Below are 15,330 nucleotides of genomic sequence, written 5' to 3'. Positions count from 1 at the left end.
TTCTATTTGCTGCTAGAGGGTCAAGAACTAGGGCTGGGCTTGAGAGGCCTCTGCAGTCCTGAAGCCAGGCTCAGATAAGCCTGCAGCTCTATAGCTCTCCTCCCTGGCAGCCCTGCCTGGAGTTGACCCTGCACTGTTGGGAAGGAAGGGACGGCCCAGGGCTTAAAAACCTGGAGGCTGGGGTTTCACTCCCAGTTCTGTGACTTACCAGCAGGCAGGTTACTTCCTCACTTCTAAAGAGATTATGCTAATAATCACAGAGCTGTACAGATTAAATAAGACATCATCTGTAAAAGCCTTAATATAGTTCTGGATACAGAGAAGCTCTCAAAACACTGAGAGTGTGGTGGTGACTCTGGGGCCCTGCTTTGTGTGATGATGGTTGCTGGGGTTGTAGGTGCCTCAGCAGCCTCCAAAGGTCTTGTGTCAGTGGGGCAGTCTTTGAGATGAGGAATTTCATCGGAGGCTTCCAAATAATCGAAGAGGAGATTCTCAAAACAAAATGTAATGGTAGTACACAAGGAAACTAATGATCTCCACCTCCCTCAGTAGAACTGTCCAGGGATGGCCATGGTTCCCGAGGGTCTGAAAATCCTGAGATGCTTCTCAGCAATTTATTTTCTGGTTTTTACCTTCAACATCTTTATTTTTTTTCTTTTTTCTTTCTTTTTTTTTGAGACAGCATCTCACTCTGTTGTCCAGGTTGGAGTACAGTGGCGGGATCTTGGCTCACTGCAATCTCTGCCTCCCAGGTTCAAGCTATTCTCGCCTCAGCCTCCCGAGTACCTGGGATTAGAGACACGCACCACCACACCCTGCTAATTTTTGTATTGTTAGTAGAGACAGGGTTCGCCATGTTGGCCAGACTGGTCTCGAACTGCTGACCTCAGGTAATCCACCCACCTTGGCTTCCCAAAGTGTTGGGATTATAGGCATGAGCCACCAGGCCTGGCCCAACATTCTTCTTATCACTCCTCAGTGGGTGCCCTGTGTTTGCCTCCCTGCCTCCCAAGACAGGGACGGGATGGTGGTGGTTAGTTAGTGCTCTTGTTCCCTGTGGGGTCAAGATATGGGTCATTTGGACCTTTCTGGCCTGTATGCTGTTGGTGTGGATCACACCCCCAAGGGAGTGGACCTGGATATATCAGGAGAGGGAGGGAAGGGAGCAGCAGCAAAGGTTTTGGAGAAGACAGGGCATCTCCCATAAGGCCATTTTGCTTGGGGAGACCTGGTCTTTGCCCTCTGGAATGCTGGTCTTTGTGTGTTTTATGGGAGAAGGAGGAGAGAGCACAACTCTGTTATGTGGAGCCCCCGTCCACCTTCTCCCTTATCCTGATAGGGGTGAAATGAATGGTCCCTGTGGTAAGGCCTGGAGTATGGAGGCCAGGATCATCATCCTGGGCCTGCTGGATCAATGGTTAGAGGCTGGACCCTTGGGACAGCAAAGGCTATGGGTTCAGCTTGAGTTGGGATCAGTTTGTCTTTTTTCATCACAAAGACTAAAACTGTTGTGACCATGAATGGCCCCCCAAGAGGCTCTATCAGCCCCTGCTTAGACTGTGGCACTGGGCAAGGGAGCTTGGGGACCCATGGCTGTGGAGGATGTAGGTTGGAGACAAGAGCCTTCTGCCTGGCTGGTTATGGTGTTCTGAGACCTCCTTAGGAGGGTGGGTTTGGGGGCACTGGGTGGTGCCGGAGGAGACATGCATCCTGTTGGCCTAAGGTTGGGATGGTCTTTGAGGGCTTCCATCTATGCCCTAGCCCACAGACAGCCTGCATGAAATTGTTGTGGGTAGATGGTGTGTGACCCCACAGCCTTCTCTCTGCCGGCTTCTGGGTGTGACTGCTCCTTGGGAAACTGCCGTGGTTACTTGAGTCCCTGGCCTTGGCTTCTGCTCCAGCCCCAGAGCTAGCATGGGAGGCCGGTGGGGCTGCTGGGGAGGTCTGCTCTGGCTGCAGAGGAAGGGTGTGGCTGCACTGAGAAGCCAGTCATTGGTATGCAGACGCTTCACTGCCCTTAGTTATGGGGTAGTTTTTATTTGGGGTTGTGTGAGCAGCAGCGTCTGGGGGTGTGGGGTGGGGTAGGAAGTGTGACTCCTCTGTCAGGCTGATCAGCTTCTCCTCTCTAGCCCAGCAGCTTCCCCTGCCCTCCCCAACTGCCCCTGGCCCTGAGCCCTGGCTGGGACCAGGGAGTTTCAAGGGACCTGTGGTCAGCCCCATCTCTGCCCTGCCTGCCCCTCCTTTTAGGCAGCTGGCTGCAAGGCATAGCTCAGCAGAGCTACATCCTGGCGACCTTGAGGGCTGACCTTCTCCTGTGCTGGGAGCTGCCTGTCCCACTTGTTACTGCTACCACCTCAGTGCTGTGACGTTCTTGTTTAAACCACTGGTCTGGCCTTATCCAGATGTTTTCCTGCCCTTCCCACCCTGTGCAGGGACAGATGATTAACACAAGAACGGGAGCTGTCGTTGCTCTGCTCTAGGGGAAGCAGTCCTCTTTTTCTTTCCTCTGCAAAATGGTGTTGCCATGAAGCAGTTTTGTTCTTCCCCATGGCCAAGTAATAAAAATGAGTCCTCTGTACACCTGGCAGTCCCGTCTGAGGAGTCTGATCACTGTGTCCCTACTGAGGTGGCCTGGGGTTCTTTCTACCTTGGGAACAGTGGTGACCAGAAAGGAGAAGGGCTTGGGCAGTCACATGAGGCCTCTGTGTAGAGCTGGGGCCTCGCCACTCAGGAGTATTAAGTGTGGCCTCCCAAAGCAGGGCTCCTGGGAGCAGCCAGCACCTCCCAGAAGCTGCTGGGTGTGGGGTGTCACAGGCCACCTTGACCTGTTCACCTGGTAGTGGGGAAGGGAGCACACCCTTACTCATGGGACTGCAGCATGGGAGCTGGAAGAGGGCTCAGACGAGGAAACTGAGGCTTGCAGAAGAAGAGCAGTACACTCTTACCACCCAGCACTTAGTGGAGGCTGTGCTCTGTGTGGTTTCCATTAGACCCTGGTAGCCCACAGAGCTGTAGGATTTGGGGTGAAGGAGAGATGGCATTCGGAGTCCTGCATGCATCCCATGGTTTCTGTGGAAGTGCCTGTGGGTTTTAGAGAGATGGGGACATCGGGCTTCTCTGCTGACCTGGAAGAGCAGTGCAGTCCAAAGGCAGTTCTGGAGGTCTGAAAGGCCAAGTGTAGACTATTGGTGGGGGAGACCTGGATATCCCCCTATACTTGGAGGAAGTTCTGCGGCCAAGTACTGTGTTTTGGGGCCTAGACAGGGAGCCCTGGAGATGTTCAGAGCAGACAGAGCCACTGTGACCAGCTGTGGTCAAGACAGACCCCTGTAAGGAGGGCATACACTAGAGATCTGTTGGCCATCATGGAACCCATCTGCCTCCCCAGCCTGGAGCACATGGCACTCTGTTTTGGTGCATGATTTTCATTGCCTGGTTGGTCTAGTTCATTGCTGATGAAGGCCTTTCTAGGTGCTGGCACTGTTCTAAAGACTGGACTTCTGTTTGCCCCCAGCAAGTCCTTGAGGTGTAGGTGCTGTTTAACAGCTGAGGAAACCTTGGCACAGAGAGGTAAAGTGACTTTTCTTTTTCTTCCTTTTTTGGGGGTGGGGTCAGGGTCTGGCTCCCTCACTCAGGCTGGAGTGCAGTGGTGCCATCATAGCTTACTGCAGCCATGAACTCCTGGGCTCAAGTGATCCTCTTGCCTGGGCTTCCCAAAGTGCTGAGATTATAGGAATGAGTCATTGGACTTGAACAAAGTTGGCTTTTTTTTTTTCCTAAAGGCACACAGTACATGGCAAAGTTAGGATGTGAACCCACGTAGTCTGGCTTCAGAGTCTATGCTCTTGGCCACCACAGCACACTGCCCACCTCAGTCTTCCCCATGACTCTGCTCTGCACAGGGTCAGGTGCTCAGCTGCTGCCTGCCGAGGATTCCTCTCTCCTTGACATGGATCTTGGGTGTTAATTTGGTGCTCTGTAAGCATGATCTGCTCCTCCTGGGTGAGCCCTTGGTTTATAGGGATAAGCACATTTGGTCTGCAACTCTAGCCTTGTGTCTGTCCCAGAGGCTGGGGGTGTTGTCTGGTACTTTGGGAGGGAATCACTGCAACCAGGTACCTCTCAGGAGTGGAGTGAGGGCTGGGTGTGGTGGTTTACACCTGTAATCTCAGCACTTTGGGAGGCCAAGTCAAGAGGATCACTGGAGGCCAAGAGTTCAAGAGCAACCTAGGCAACATAGCAAGACTCCATTTCTACAAAAATACAAAGAATAGCTGGGTGTGGTGGTACGTGCCAGTAGTCCCAGCTGCTCAGGAGGCTGAGGTGGGAGGATCACTTGAGGCCTGTAATGAACAATGATTGCCCCACTGTATTCCACCCTGGGTAACAGAGCGGAAAAAAAAAAAAAAAAAAAAGAGTGGAATGAGGTCTGAGACGATTGGCCAGGGCACTTTCCACCCCGGGGAGATTTGCTTCCTTCAAGCAGGGCTTGTGGGTATCAGCACATACCAGACTCCGTGATTCTTCCTTAGACGTCACATGCTGGTTTTACTGTGACAAAACACCAAGCCATCCCGTTCTTCCTCCTGCAGCAATATAGTCATTTGCTATTTTTTCCCTTCTGTTTAACAACATCCAGGAAGCAATTACTGGACAACCATTGTAACTACTGTGCCTAGGTCAGTGCTGTGGAGGAAACCAGGGAAATGAAGTGGGTAGCCCTCTCTCTAGAAGGGCTAAAATATGTTTGAGACAAGCCTAACGCAGCAAGGACAATTCCTCTGCAAAGCATCATATAAAAAGTGTGAGAGCCGGGTGGGGTGGCTCATGCCTGTAATCCCAGCACTTTGGAAGGCTGAGTCAGGCAGATCAGGAGGTCAGGAGTTCAAGACCAGCTTGGCCAATATGGTGAAACTCCATCTCTACTAAAAATACAAAAATTAGCCAGGTGTGGTAGCATGTGCCTATAGTCACAGCTACTCAGGAGGCTGAGGCAGAAGAATCGCTTGAACCCAGGAGACGAAGGTTGCAGTGAGCAGAGATTGTGCCATTGCACTCCAGCCTGGGTGACAGTGCGCGACTCTGTCTAAAAATAATAATAATAATAATAATAAATAAAGTGTGAGAGAATAAGGATGTCAGGAGAAGGGAGAACTCACCAGTTGGAGTCATCAGGGCAGGCTTCTCAGGAGAGGCGAGGCCTTGAATAACAGATGAGACCTGATTAGAGGCAGGGTGAGTTGGAGGCAGGGAAACTGTGAGTGTGATGGGACTGGGCCAGGAGAGTGAGTGAGGGGAGACAAGCTTAGTTTCCTGTGTTCCGCTCTCAGCAAAACAGCCTGACTTTCTTTACTTCCTATTTACTTTTTTTTTTTTTTAATGGAGATGGAATCTTGCACTGTCACCTGGGCTGGAGTGCAATGACTCCATCTCAGCTCACTGCAATCTCTGCCTCCCAGATTGACATGATTCTCCTGCCTCTTCTGAATAGCTGCAATTATAGGTGCATACCACCACGCCTGGCTAATTTTGTATTTTTAGTAGAGACGGGGGTTCACCAAGTTGGCCAGACTGGTCTTGAACTTCTGACCTTGTGATCTACCCGCCTCAGGCTTTCAAAGTGCTGGGATTACAGGCATGAGCCACTGCGCCCAGCAACTTTTTTTTTTTTTTTTTTTTTTTTTTTTGAGACAGAATCTTGCTCTGTTGCCCAGGCTGGAGTACAGTGGCATGATCTTGGCTTACTGCAATCTTTGCTTCATGGGTTCAAGCGATTCTCCTGCCTCAGCCTCCCAAGTAGCTTGGACTACAGGTGCATGCCACAACACCCAGCTAATTTTTGTATTTTTAGTAGAGATGAGGTTTTGCTGTGTTGGCCAAGCTGGTCTCCAGCTCCTAACCTCAAGTGATACCCCTGCCTTAGCCTCCCAAAGTGCTGGGATTACAGGAGTGAGCCATTGCACCCGGCCCCTATTTACTTTTGAGTAGTTTACCTGGTCCAAATTCTAAAGGTACTGAAGGGCGCATACTGAAAAAACTTTCCCTTGCCCCAACGTTGAGTCACCTAGCTCCTCTTCTCAGAGGCATCCAATATTATCAGTTCTTGTATAACCTTCCAAAGGTATTTTTTGCATTTTGAGGCAAATGCATTGTGTATTTCCTTCCCTCCCTTCTTTCTGTTTGCCCAGATGCAATATTCTCATCACACAGTTCTATACCTCCCATGAGCCTAGTGGGGGAGTTATTGTTTTTTTCCCCCTCTTGTGGGGTCTGAACTGAGACCTTGGCAGAGGGGACCATCACCACTTGGTTTTGTCCTCCTAGATCTGAGTCTCCTGCTCAGTGTGAATAGGGGTTAGGAGCACACTGGGGAGGGGGATGTGTTAAGTGGAATTTCTTCTTTGTTTTTCCACTTGCCAGAGATCCCCTGAGAGTGGTCATCCTGCTGGTTCTCCCCTTCCTCCTGGGCAGGGTCGTTGCTTTTTGGTCCTGGGCCATCTCACTTACATGGGGCTGATACTGGCCTGTAAAAGGCCGCTGATAGACAACCCACATCTTTCTGTGTGGTTTGACCTACTTTTAAGGATGGCTTCTCAGCATTATCTCATTTCATTCTTCCCTGAGGGCAGATGGGGGACTACCATCTTTGCAAATATGGAGACTGGGGTCTCAGGAGGTAGATTGACCTGTCTAAGGTCACACGACTCTTTAGTGGCAGCCAGATTTCTGATATCTAAGCCTGATGCTTTTCTCTGTACATTGTGCTATCACCCCTACATCTTTTTTCTGTTGCTTTCTGTGGTATGACTTGTCTCCAGGCATTTTTGCAGCTTTTCCTTGTGCTGGGTGAGCTGACTGTGGCAGACTGTTGGAGCTACAGCACCAGGATGAGGATTAGACAAAGCGCTTGTGCCTAGGAGGGAGGGAGGCTGGACCTGGCTGTAGTCTGAGGAGGGCTGAGTGAACTGTCCCCACAGAGGCAGGGGGAGCTAATGAGAACCTGGGCTCCCTCCAAGAGTTGCTGGTGCCAGGCATGGTGCCAGAGGAGGTGATAAGAATCATCTTCTGGCCTGATAAGAGGCCATATCCTGTCCTGCAATTATGTCTGGCTTGCAGTTTTACTATAGATACCAAATCAAAGGGTCGGGTAGGCAGTGGATGCCGGGAGACAGCAGGGGTTGGCTTGAGGCCCACACAGCTCCTGTGTGCCGGTGTGAGGCAGCCTGCTGGGAGAGGAGAGGAGGCATCAGGGTGGAGGAGGCTCTGAGGAAAAGGGTTTTCCAACTGTCTCACCAAACTCTGATTATAATAGTTCTAGTTTCACTTTACCTTGTCTTTAACTGCCTGATTTTATCACCCTCTTTTTATAGAGGTGAAATCGCTGCTTCAAGCCATATAGTAAGGCAGAGCCAGGATTAGAACCCAGGTCTCCCATCTTCTAGTCCACCGTGGTTCTCACACAATGCCCTTAATATCATTGTTTTTCCAACTTATTTCTGAGACGAAAGCTGAGCCCTGCCAATTCCATCATTTACCCAGTACATGTTACAAGATGTTCTACATCTTGGGCCCCGTCTCAGGTGGTGAGAGATAAGTGGTAGATGACTGTCCCTGCTGCCAACAGTAGTGACCGTCCAGAATGGAGGGGCTCTGCCATAGTTATGTTACAAGAGGTGAAAAGGGGGTGCTTCCAGGGGATCCCCTGGCTCTCCTACCTTCTCCATTGTTCCTGTCCTAGTTCAGGCTTAAAAAAAATTTTTTTTAAAATCTCTGCTCTGGACTGTTACCTTAGCTCCTGCAGCCATTTTATAAACCAGAGTGCCAGTTTATTAATTAATGGTAAGAAATAACTGCTATGGCACTAAGAGTTGCTCAGGTCAGCCTGGCCATGGGACCTGCCCTGGGCTGTGACTGCCCCTTGCTGGTCCCCTGCCTCACCTCTCTGCTGTCCCTTTCCCTGCTGTCCCTCCCTCTTCCTGCAACATAGTGTCAGTCCTATCCTTGTGTTGTACCCTGCCATGCATTTCAGGGCCCAGAATACAACTATAGCTCCTTAGTGTGACATTAGAGGCAGTCTCCTCCTTCTGTCGCACATCTGTAGTCTGTTGTGTCCCTCACACCTGGAATGTCTCCCTAACCTGTCCTCGTCTCTTTCCCACCCATTGTTCAGGGCCCAGTTTAAATGCCACATCCTGCACCCTCCTCCTGAAATCATCAAACCCCTCCCCTTGAGCCTTCCTGTGCTTCATTTGTGCATTTTTGTGGTGTCAATCACCACCTTCCGTCCGCTATGTGGCTGTCTTCTCCACCAAGGCATAAGCTCTTCAGAGACACCTTGGTTCTTGTTCCTGGCAAATACCTGGGGAACATTGGAGCAGAGGCCTGGCTGAGGCCTCCTCTGGTTGGTGGTGGGTGTCAGACTGGCTGTCAGGATCCCATGTGGGGCTGTCAGCCCTGGTGCAGTGGGGAGCGGGCGGGCTGATGAGTTCACAGGTGTTCACAGGGGTGCTGATGAGTGCAGGGGCTGAGGGAGGAGAGCAGGGGGTGGGGTTCAGTCTTAAGGAGAGAAAGCCTGTGTCCTGGCCTGAGACCTGCCCCCCTTGACCTCTGTAGGAGTCAATGTCAATCCACCATCAGCCCCAGCTGGGAGCAGGAGAGTGTCAGTGCACCCTAAATGCTTCAGTATGCCTCTCCAGCCCACTCCAACAGATGTGGGTATCTTCAAAAAAACATCGCCTTAGTCCCATCCTCACACAAAATTAACAATTCTTTAATGATCTTCTAATACCCAGCCCACATGTAAGTTATCCTTATATCTAAAATGCCTTTTCAGGTTTGTTGAGTCAGGAGCCAAATGGGTACCCGGCTTTTATGTCTGCTCATGGCACATCTCCCCCTTTGGACAGTTCCTGCCCCTCCAGTTCATGCTGTCACCTGGTGAGGAACCAGGCCATCTGTCCTTGAGACTGTCAGACATTATGGCCCTGGCTACTTGGTTCCTTGTGATGGCCTGTACCCTGATTCACAACCCCTGGACACTAGGTCCCCTGGCAAGAGTCCTTCTGAGGGGCTGGCCAAGCCTTGCCTCACCTGGGGAGGCCCACCTGACTGCAGCCCACCCTCAGCAAAGCCCTGATGAAACAGTGGGTTCTGAATGGTTAGCCCCCCAGCTATTCTGAGTCCTCCCCCGAAACCAGCCTTTCTCTCAGAGCTTTCGGTGTCCATTGATGATTGTCTGTATAGGGCTGAATTTCTTCTATACCAGCAGGAAGCCTAGCATAAGGATAAGCTTTCTCTCTCACTGTTTTGTCACTGCAGCAGGAATGGCAGGCCAGTGTAGGTTGCAGTGAGCTGAGATTGTACCACTGTACTCCAGGCTGGATGATAGAGCGAGACTCCATCTCAAACACACACACACACACACACAAACCTGTTGGGAATGGCAGGAGTGACGATTCTTGGCCATTATTTTTCAGTTTGGGGCCAGGCACGGTGGCTCATAAACCTGTTGGGAATGGCAGGAGTGACGATTCTTGGCCATTATTTTTCAGTTTGGGGCCAGGCACGGTGGCTCATGCCTGTAATCCCAACACTTTCAGAGGCCGAGGTGGGCAGATCACTTGAGGTCAGGAGTTCAAGACCAGCCTGGCCAACATGGTGAAACCCCATCTCTACTGCAAACACAAAAATTGGCTGGGTGTGGCAGCACATGCCTTTAAATCCCAGCTACTCAGGAGGCTGAGGCAGGAGAATCACTTGAACCAGGAAGGCGGAGGTTGCAGTGAGCCAAGATTGCACCATTGCACTCCAGCCTGGGCGACAGAGCGAGACTCCATCTCAAAAAAAAAAAAAAACCAAACACACACACACACACACACACACACACACACAACCAAAAAACCCCATTATTTTTTACTTTGGTGATGACTTTCACACTAAATATTTGCCCTGCCCATGGTACTGTCCATGATACCAATCATGGAAGGCTGCAGGCCTTTTGTGGGCACATGATTTCATCTATACAGTGTCACTTGAAATGGCGTATCACTGGCCTGCAGTGGAAATCTAGGGCCAGCAGTATTATGGGCAGATGTTATGGTGTTTTCCCCAGCACATGCTTTTTGAGTCATATGCCTGTCCAGAGGGTTCCTCTGGAGCCCTGGAATCTCCCATTTGTACCAGCTCTAAGGGAAGCTAGGTAGGGGGAGTGAGGCTGGGAAAGGAGGACTGGATCAGTATTTCTTCCTCTCCTTCACATTGGTACCCTACTTTCCCTCTTAGAGGACTCTCCCACCCAGTATTTTGGGGCAGCTCCGTTGTCATGACTAAGTTCATTTGCCTTGGGGTTGGGGTTTGATTCCTACAACAGTCAGCTCTCCAGGCCCCTTGTCCCCAGGGTGGTGGTAGCTGTTTGCCAGCTGAGGTAAGCCCTGTCTTTGGAAGAGGCTGGGGCAGTGGGTTGCAGCCATAGCAGGTGAGGCTCAGGTGGGGACCCCAGGGAAATTGGGAACTGCGATGTTGGGGGCACGATCAAAACAAGCTCTGGAGTAGCCTGCTCCCAGCTAGCAGGTGCACGTGGCTGTTGTTGTTTCTCTGGAGTCACCTTCATTGGCATGCAAGGGTTTGAGGGTCAGCCTGAGCACTGTGGCGTGACGCTGGGGAACCTGAGGGCCTTTGGCCAGCTTCTTGCCCTTCACCAGGCTCCCTATTCTCCTAGCAGTGTGAGGAATGCGAGCAACACCCATCTTCTGCTTGGAGCTCTCAGCCTGGGTACCATGCAGTGGGCAGGGAGGGGAGGACCTGGCCTTCTGCTAAGTTTGCTCCCTCCCCACTCTAAAGCAGGTATTCTCAGCCCTTTTGGTGCCATGGACTCCTTCTCCAAATAAGGTCTTTAAATATACAGCATTGCGAAGTACACCAATGATGTTGAAATATAGTTCTCAATATAAAAGCCAGCACTTTGGGTGGCTGAGGTGGGCAGATCACCTGAGGTCAGGAGTTTGAGACCAGCCTGGCCAACATGGTGAAACCACATCTCTACTAAAAACACAAAAACTAGCTGGGCATGGTGGCAGACACCTGTAAGCACAGCTACTTGGGAGGCTGAGGCAGGAGAACTGCTTGAACCCAGGAGGTGGAGGTTGCAGTGAGCCAAGACTGTGCCATTGCACTCTAGCCTGGACAACAAGAGTGAAACTCTGACTCAAAAAACAAAAACAAAAACAAACAATTTACTAAAGAAACATACATGCTTTATTACTGTATTAAATAATGAGGTCTACTGGAGATCTAATGACTTTACAATTCAAAGTAGTGATGAGTGTAAATATTTGTGACATCTGTAACAGCTAAAATGTGATAGGAAAGTAATCCAGTTTCTCTTAGTGACGACTGTATAGGTGCTGCTTCTATACTACTACTGTTGCAAAAATTCATAGTTGGAAGACATGCTAAATTTCGTTAGAGATTAGGGGAAATAAGGATGTGATTTTTCTTCCCATCTAACACATACCCCGTGCTCTACAGAAATAGAGGGGTAACTTTACATTAGATTCCTTGGTTGGACAGAGACATGGGAGCTCCTGGGCGTGGGGGTGAGTGTGTGTTGTACTTGCAGAGGGAGGCAGCATAATACAGTGGTCAGTGTCGTGGGCTCTGGAGGCAGAGAGCCTGAGTTCCAGTTCTGGCTCTCCTGCTTACTGTGTGACTGGACCCAGGGCATGTCTCCTTACCTCAGTACTCACACCTGCTGAATGTGAGAGCTGATGCTCCTGTGCGTTTCCCATGTAGCCAGGCCCTGTTCTGAGCGTTCCACGCATAGAACATGGAATCCTCATGCAAGTTGAAGATCCCTTATTCCAAATGCTTGGGACAGAAGTGTTTTGGAGTTTGGATTTTGGAATAGTTGTATTATCTGGCCAGTTGAGCATCCCTAATATAAAAATCGAAAATGCTTCAGTGAACATTTCCTTTGAGCACCATCAACAGTGGTGCTCAAAAAGTTTTGGAGCATTTCAGATTTCAGATTTTTGGATTGGGGATACTCAGACTGTTGTCTTGTGAGGGGAGGGTAGGCTGCTACCACCATTTTATAGATAGGTGAGGAAACGGAGGCATAGAGATGAGGTCACACTGCCAGCACATGGTGGGGCTGGGGTTTAACCCAGTCTGCCTGGTGCCAAAGTCCATGCTCTTAGCCACTCCCAGGGTCTGCCTCCCATATCAGCCTCACGGTGTTGTTAAAGAGGATTGAATGAGATGTAATTGCATGTATTCAGTGCTTAGTATCTTGCCAGCACACAGTAAGTGCTAACAGTGGTTGTAGTTGGTAATGGGGATAAGATTAGTGGCCTTTGAGGGCCAAGAGATGGGATAGAGTTGGGTCAACTCCTCTGTTCACAAAGCTGGACGTTTCCCACAGCTGGGTGGGCATCTTCTCTCCCAGGGAAGTTAGTGAGATTCTTAGCTTAGTTGGGGGGCCGAGGAAGTGCCTCACAGTAAAAGGTCTCATTTTGGAAACCTCCCTTTAAGCCTGGCATCTCTCGCTCCTGCCCTCTGGAGGCTCCTGTTTGTAGGGCAGGGTGGGGATCCTCATTACTCTTTGGGAGCTCCAGCTCTCCTGACTAAGACTCATGGGTTAGTAGCAATAGAAAACCGTGGAGCAGTTGTGAAGGGGTCCCAAAGTTAGTCACAGAATAAGTTGTTGGCTCATTGAGCAAATATTTGAGTGTCCGCTGTTAAGTGCTGGGGGTACAGAGATGAACAGAATAATGCTGTTGGCTGTAGAGCGAGGGAAGACAGATGCTAACAAGCCCTGTACGTGTGCAGCATTTTGCCACGTGGATGTGGGCATGGGGACGTGTGCACACACACACAGTGCCAGCTTGTGGTCAGTATGATGATGAAAGAGGGTGAGGGGGGCAGAGTGCAGTGGCTCATGCCTGTAATCCAGCACTTTGGGAGGCCGAGGCAGGTGGATCACCTGAGGTTGGGAGTTCAAGAACAGCCTGACCAACCTGGAGAAATATCATCTCCACTAAAAATGTAAAATTAGCCAGGTATGGTGGCACATGCCTGTAATCCCAGCTATGTGGGAGGCTGAGGCAGGAGAATTGCTTGAACCTAGGAGGCGGAGGTTGCAGTGAGCCGAGATTGCATCATTGCACTCCAGCCTGGGCAACAAGAACGAAATACCATATAAAAACAACAACAACAACAGGGTGAGGGGTAGTTGCAGTTGAGGTACTTGGGGAAGACTGAGGAGGCTCAAATGAAGAGAGCCCTGACTCAAGTGAGTAAGTGAACCGTGGCCAGAAGGTCTGGCCTGCATTCCAGGCAGAGGGAGCAGCAGGTGCAGTGGCCTTGAGGTGGGAACACACCTGACAGGTTCAGGGACATCAGGAGGACCAGTGTGTCCCAAGTGGAATGAGAGATGCAGACAGTCATAGGAGCCGAGCCCCAAAAGAACCTGAGCGAGGGAGGGAGGGTGGGGCATGATGAGCTTCAGACTTCACGTCTTTGCTGGATGGAACGTGGATGTCAGATAAGCAGGGAGTTCTAATATCCGTCATGGGATATGGGAGGTGGTGGTGGATGGAACAATGGGGTGACAGCGGTGAGGGGATGAGTTCTGGAGATAATTGCTGGTAGAGTTGACAGAGTTCCAAGTTTAGATGTAGGGTGTGAGGAGGAAAAAGAGACAAATCTGGTTTCTAGGTTTGGAGTCTGGAATAAATGATGGGTGGGGGCTTAGAAAGGGGCATTGTTATTTGGGTCTGAATTTTGGACTGATAAGAATTGGGGGTTATAGCTACCCCCAGCCCCCACTCCCCTGCCTGTCTCTGACTGGAGTTCCCTGGCACTTGCATGGGTATGTGTGACAGCCGGCCCAGGTCGGCTCTCCCCTGAGTGCAGGCCCTCCCTAGTTATGCTGCATAGCATCGGTTAGCCCAGCTGCATTTCCTGAGAACTGGGTGGAGAGCTGGTTATGAGGGCCTGGGGACCCCACCAGCAGGAATAACTAGGGCTGTAATCTTGGGGAAGGTGACAGACTTGCTCCTCTTTCCAACCCTTCCATCCGCTTTGTCCTCTGCTTAGGGGGTGGATACGAGGAGGCTGAGGGCCAAGTGCCAAGTCCACATGGGGCCTGCGAACTTTGTCCGGCAGAGAGAGCCTGGGGGAGGTGTTCTAGCTGAGCTGGAGGCCCCCTGTAAGAGCTTCCCTGTGGTCCCTGCCTCTCAGGAATTCTGGACCCTGATGGCTACTGGAGGAGGCTGGGCTGCTCTCTGACAAGGTTTTGAGGGGCTGAGGACTGGACAGAACCCTGAGGCCCCCTCAGGGCATCTCAGGGCTCTGTGTTCTGGGATTGTGCCAACCCTTTGAAAGGGGGTTTAGTTTTCAGGGTCTGTGACATGTATCCAGGCCTTTTCCAGCCTCTGTCCTCTCAGGGTACCCAGGGCAGGAGTATGTGCATTCAGCTTTTCTGAAAGATGCTAAACCTTAAAGGTTAAGGGCATTGCTTGGAGTCGGGCACCTTCATGTTCAAGTTCCAGCTTCATTACTTACTAGTTGTGTGGCCCTGGCCAAGTTACAAACCGTCTCCACAACTTAGTTTCTTCATCTATAAAATGGTCCTCCCATCTCCTGGGCTGGCTGTGTGGATAGTGAAAGAGCTGCAGAGCCAGGCACACAGTGAGCCCTCAGCAGGGTCAGCTCTGGCCATTCTCTAGCCCCCTTGTGTGCAGCCCTCTGCAGAGGTGTGTCCCCTGAGCCAGCAGCAGCATGGGCAGCTGGGAGCTCTCTCAGGCCCACCTACACTTTGGATATCAGAATACACATTTTAACAAGATCCAGTGATTTTTTTGCACTTTGCAGTTTGAGAAGCACTGATGTGTGTCTTCTGAAGAGCAGCATCGGTAGCTGCGTGTGCCTCTTCAGTTGCAAAGAATTTTCACTTACTGTGCCTTTCCATACTGTGCCCATCATGTTCTGGCTGCAGAGGCACCTGGGACAAGTCCCAGATAATCATCAACTCCATCAAAACCCTTGTGTCCTGAGCACGTGCTGCCTGGGCCTTGGAGAGTTCAAGTGCCCCAGACGGTGCTCCTAACAGAGAGGTGGAGTCAAGGTGGGTGCTTTGCAGGTGGAGCAGCTTAGTCCCTGCAGTGAAGGATGTGCTGGTTGGTGATATATGTGCTATAGGCAGCCCAGAGTTTGATCACTAGGTGGGTGTCAGGGGAATTGTACGGGGGCAGAATCACTGTCCTTCCTGTTGTTTTGGTGAGAGTGTTGTTTCTAAAGTGGTTTCTGAACTAGGAGACCTAATTTGTC

The 15,330-nt window shown here is 50.8% G+C and overlaps 1 protein-coding gene and 1 long non-coding RNA gene across 6 annotated transcripts in view; one reads left to right on the top strand and one right to left on the bottom strand.

Moving 5' to 3' along the window:
* RAB11FIP5 (RAB11 family interacting protein 5) overlaps positions 1-15,330 on the top strand; it is a 39,981-nt gene that overhangs the window by 3,276 nt on the left and 21,375 nt on the right. The gene's annotated exons all lie outside the window — the stretch shown is intronic.
* On the bottom strand, positions 760-11,804 carry LOC118147278 (uncharacterized). 2 transcript variants are annotated; one of them, XR_013526472.1, is made up of 4 exons: positions 11,733-11,804; positions 5,160-5,201; positions 4,510-4,586; positions 760-786 (listed from the first exon to the last, which is right to left on the bottom strand). It is a non-coding gene; the product is annotated as an uncharacterized LOC118147278 (long non-coding RNA). The 2 variants fall into 2 exon arrangements; XR_004733515.2 differs by lacking the exon at positions 760-786 and adding an exon at positions 3,037-3,163.

Source organism: Callithrix jacchus, chromosome 14, assembly GCF_049354715.1.
Source record: "Callithrix jacchus isolate 240 chromosome 14, calJac240_pri, whole genome shotgun sequence".
Taxonomy (NCBI): Eukaryota; Metazoa; Chordata; class Mammalia; order Primates; family Cebidae; genus Callithrix; species Callithrix jacchus.
This window is presented reverse-complemented; position numbering and strand designations above follow the sequence as displayed.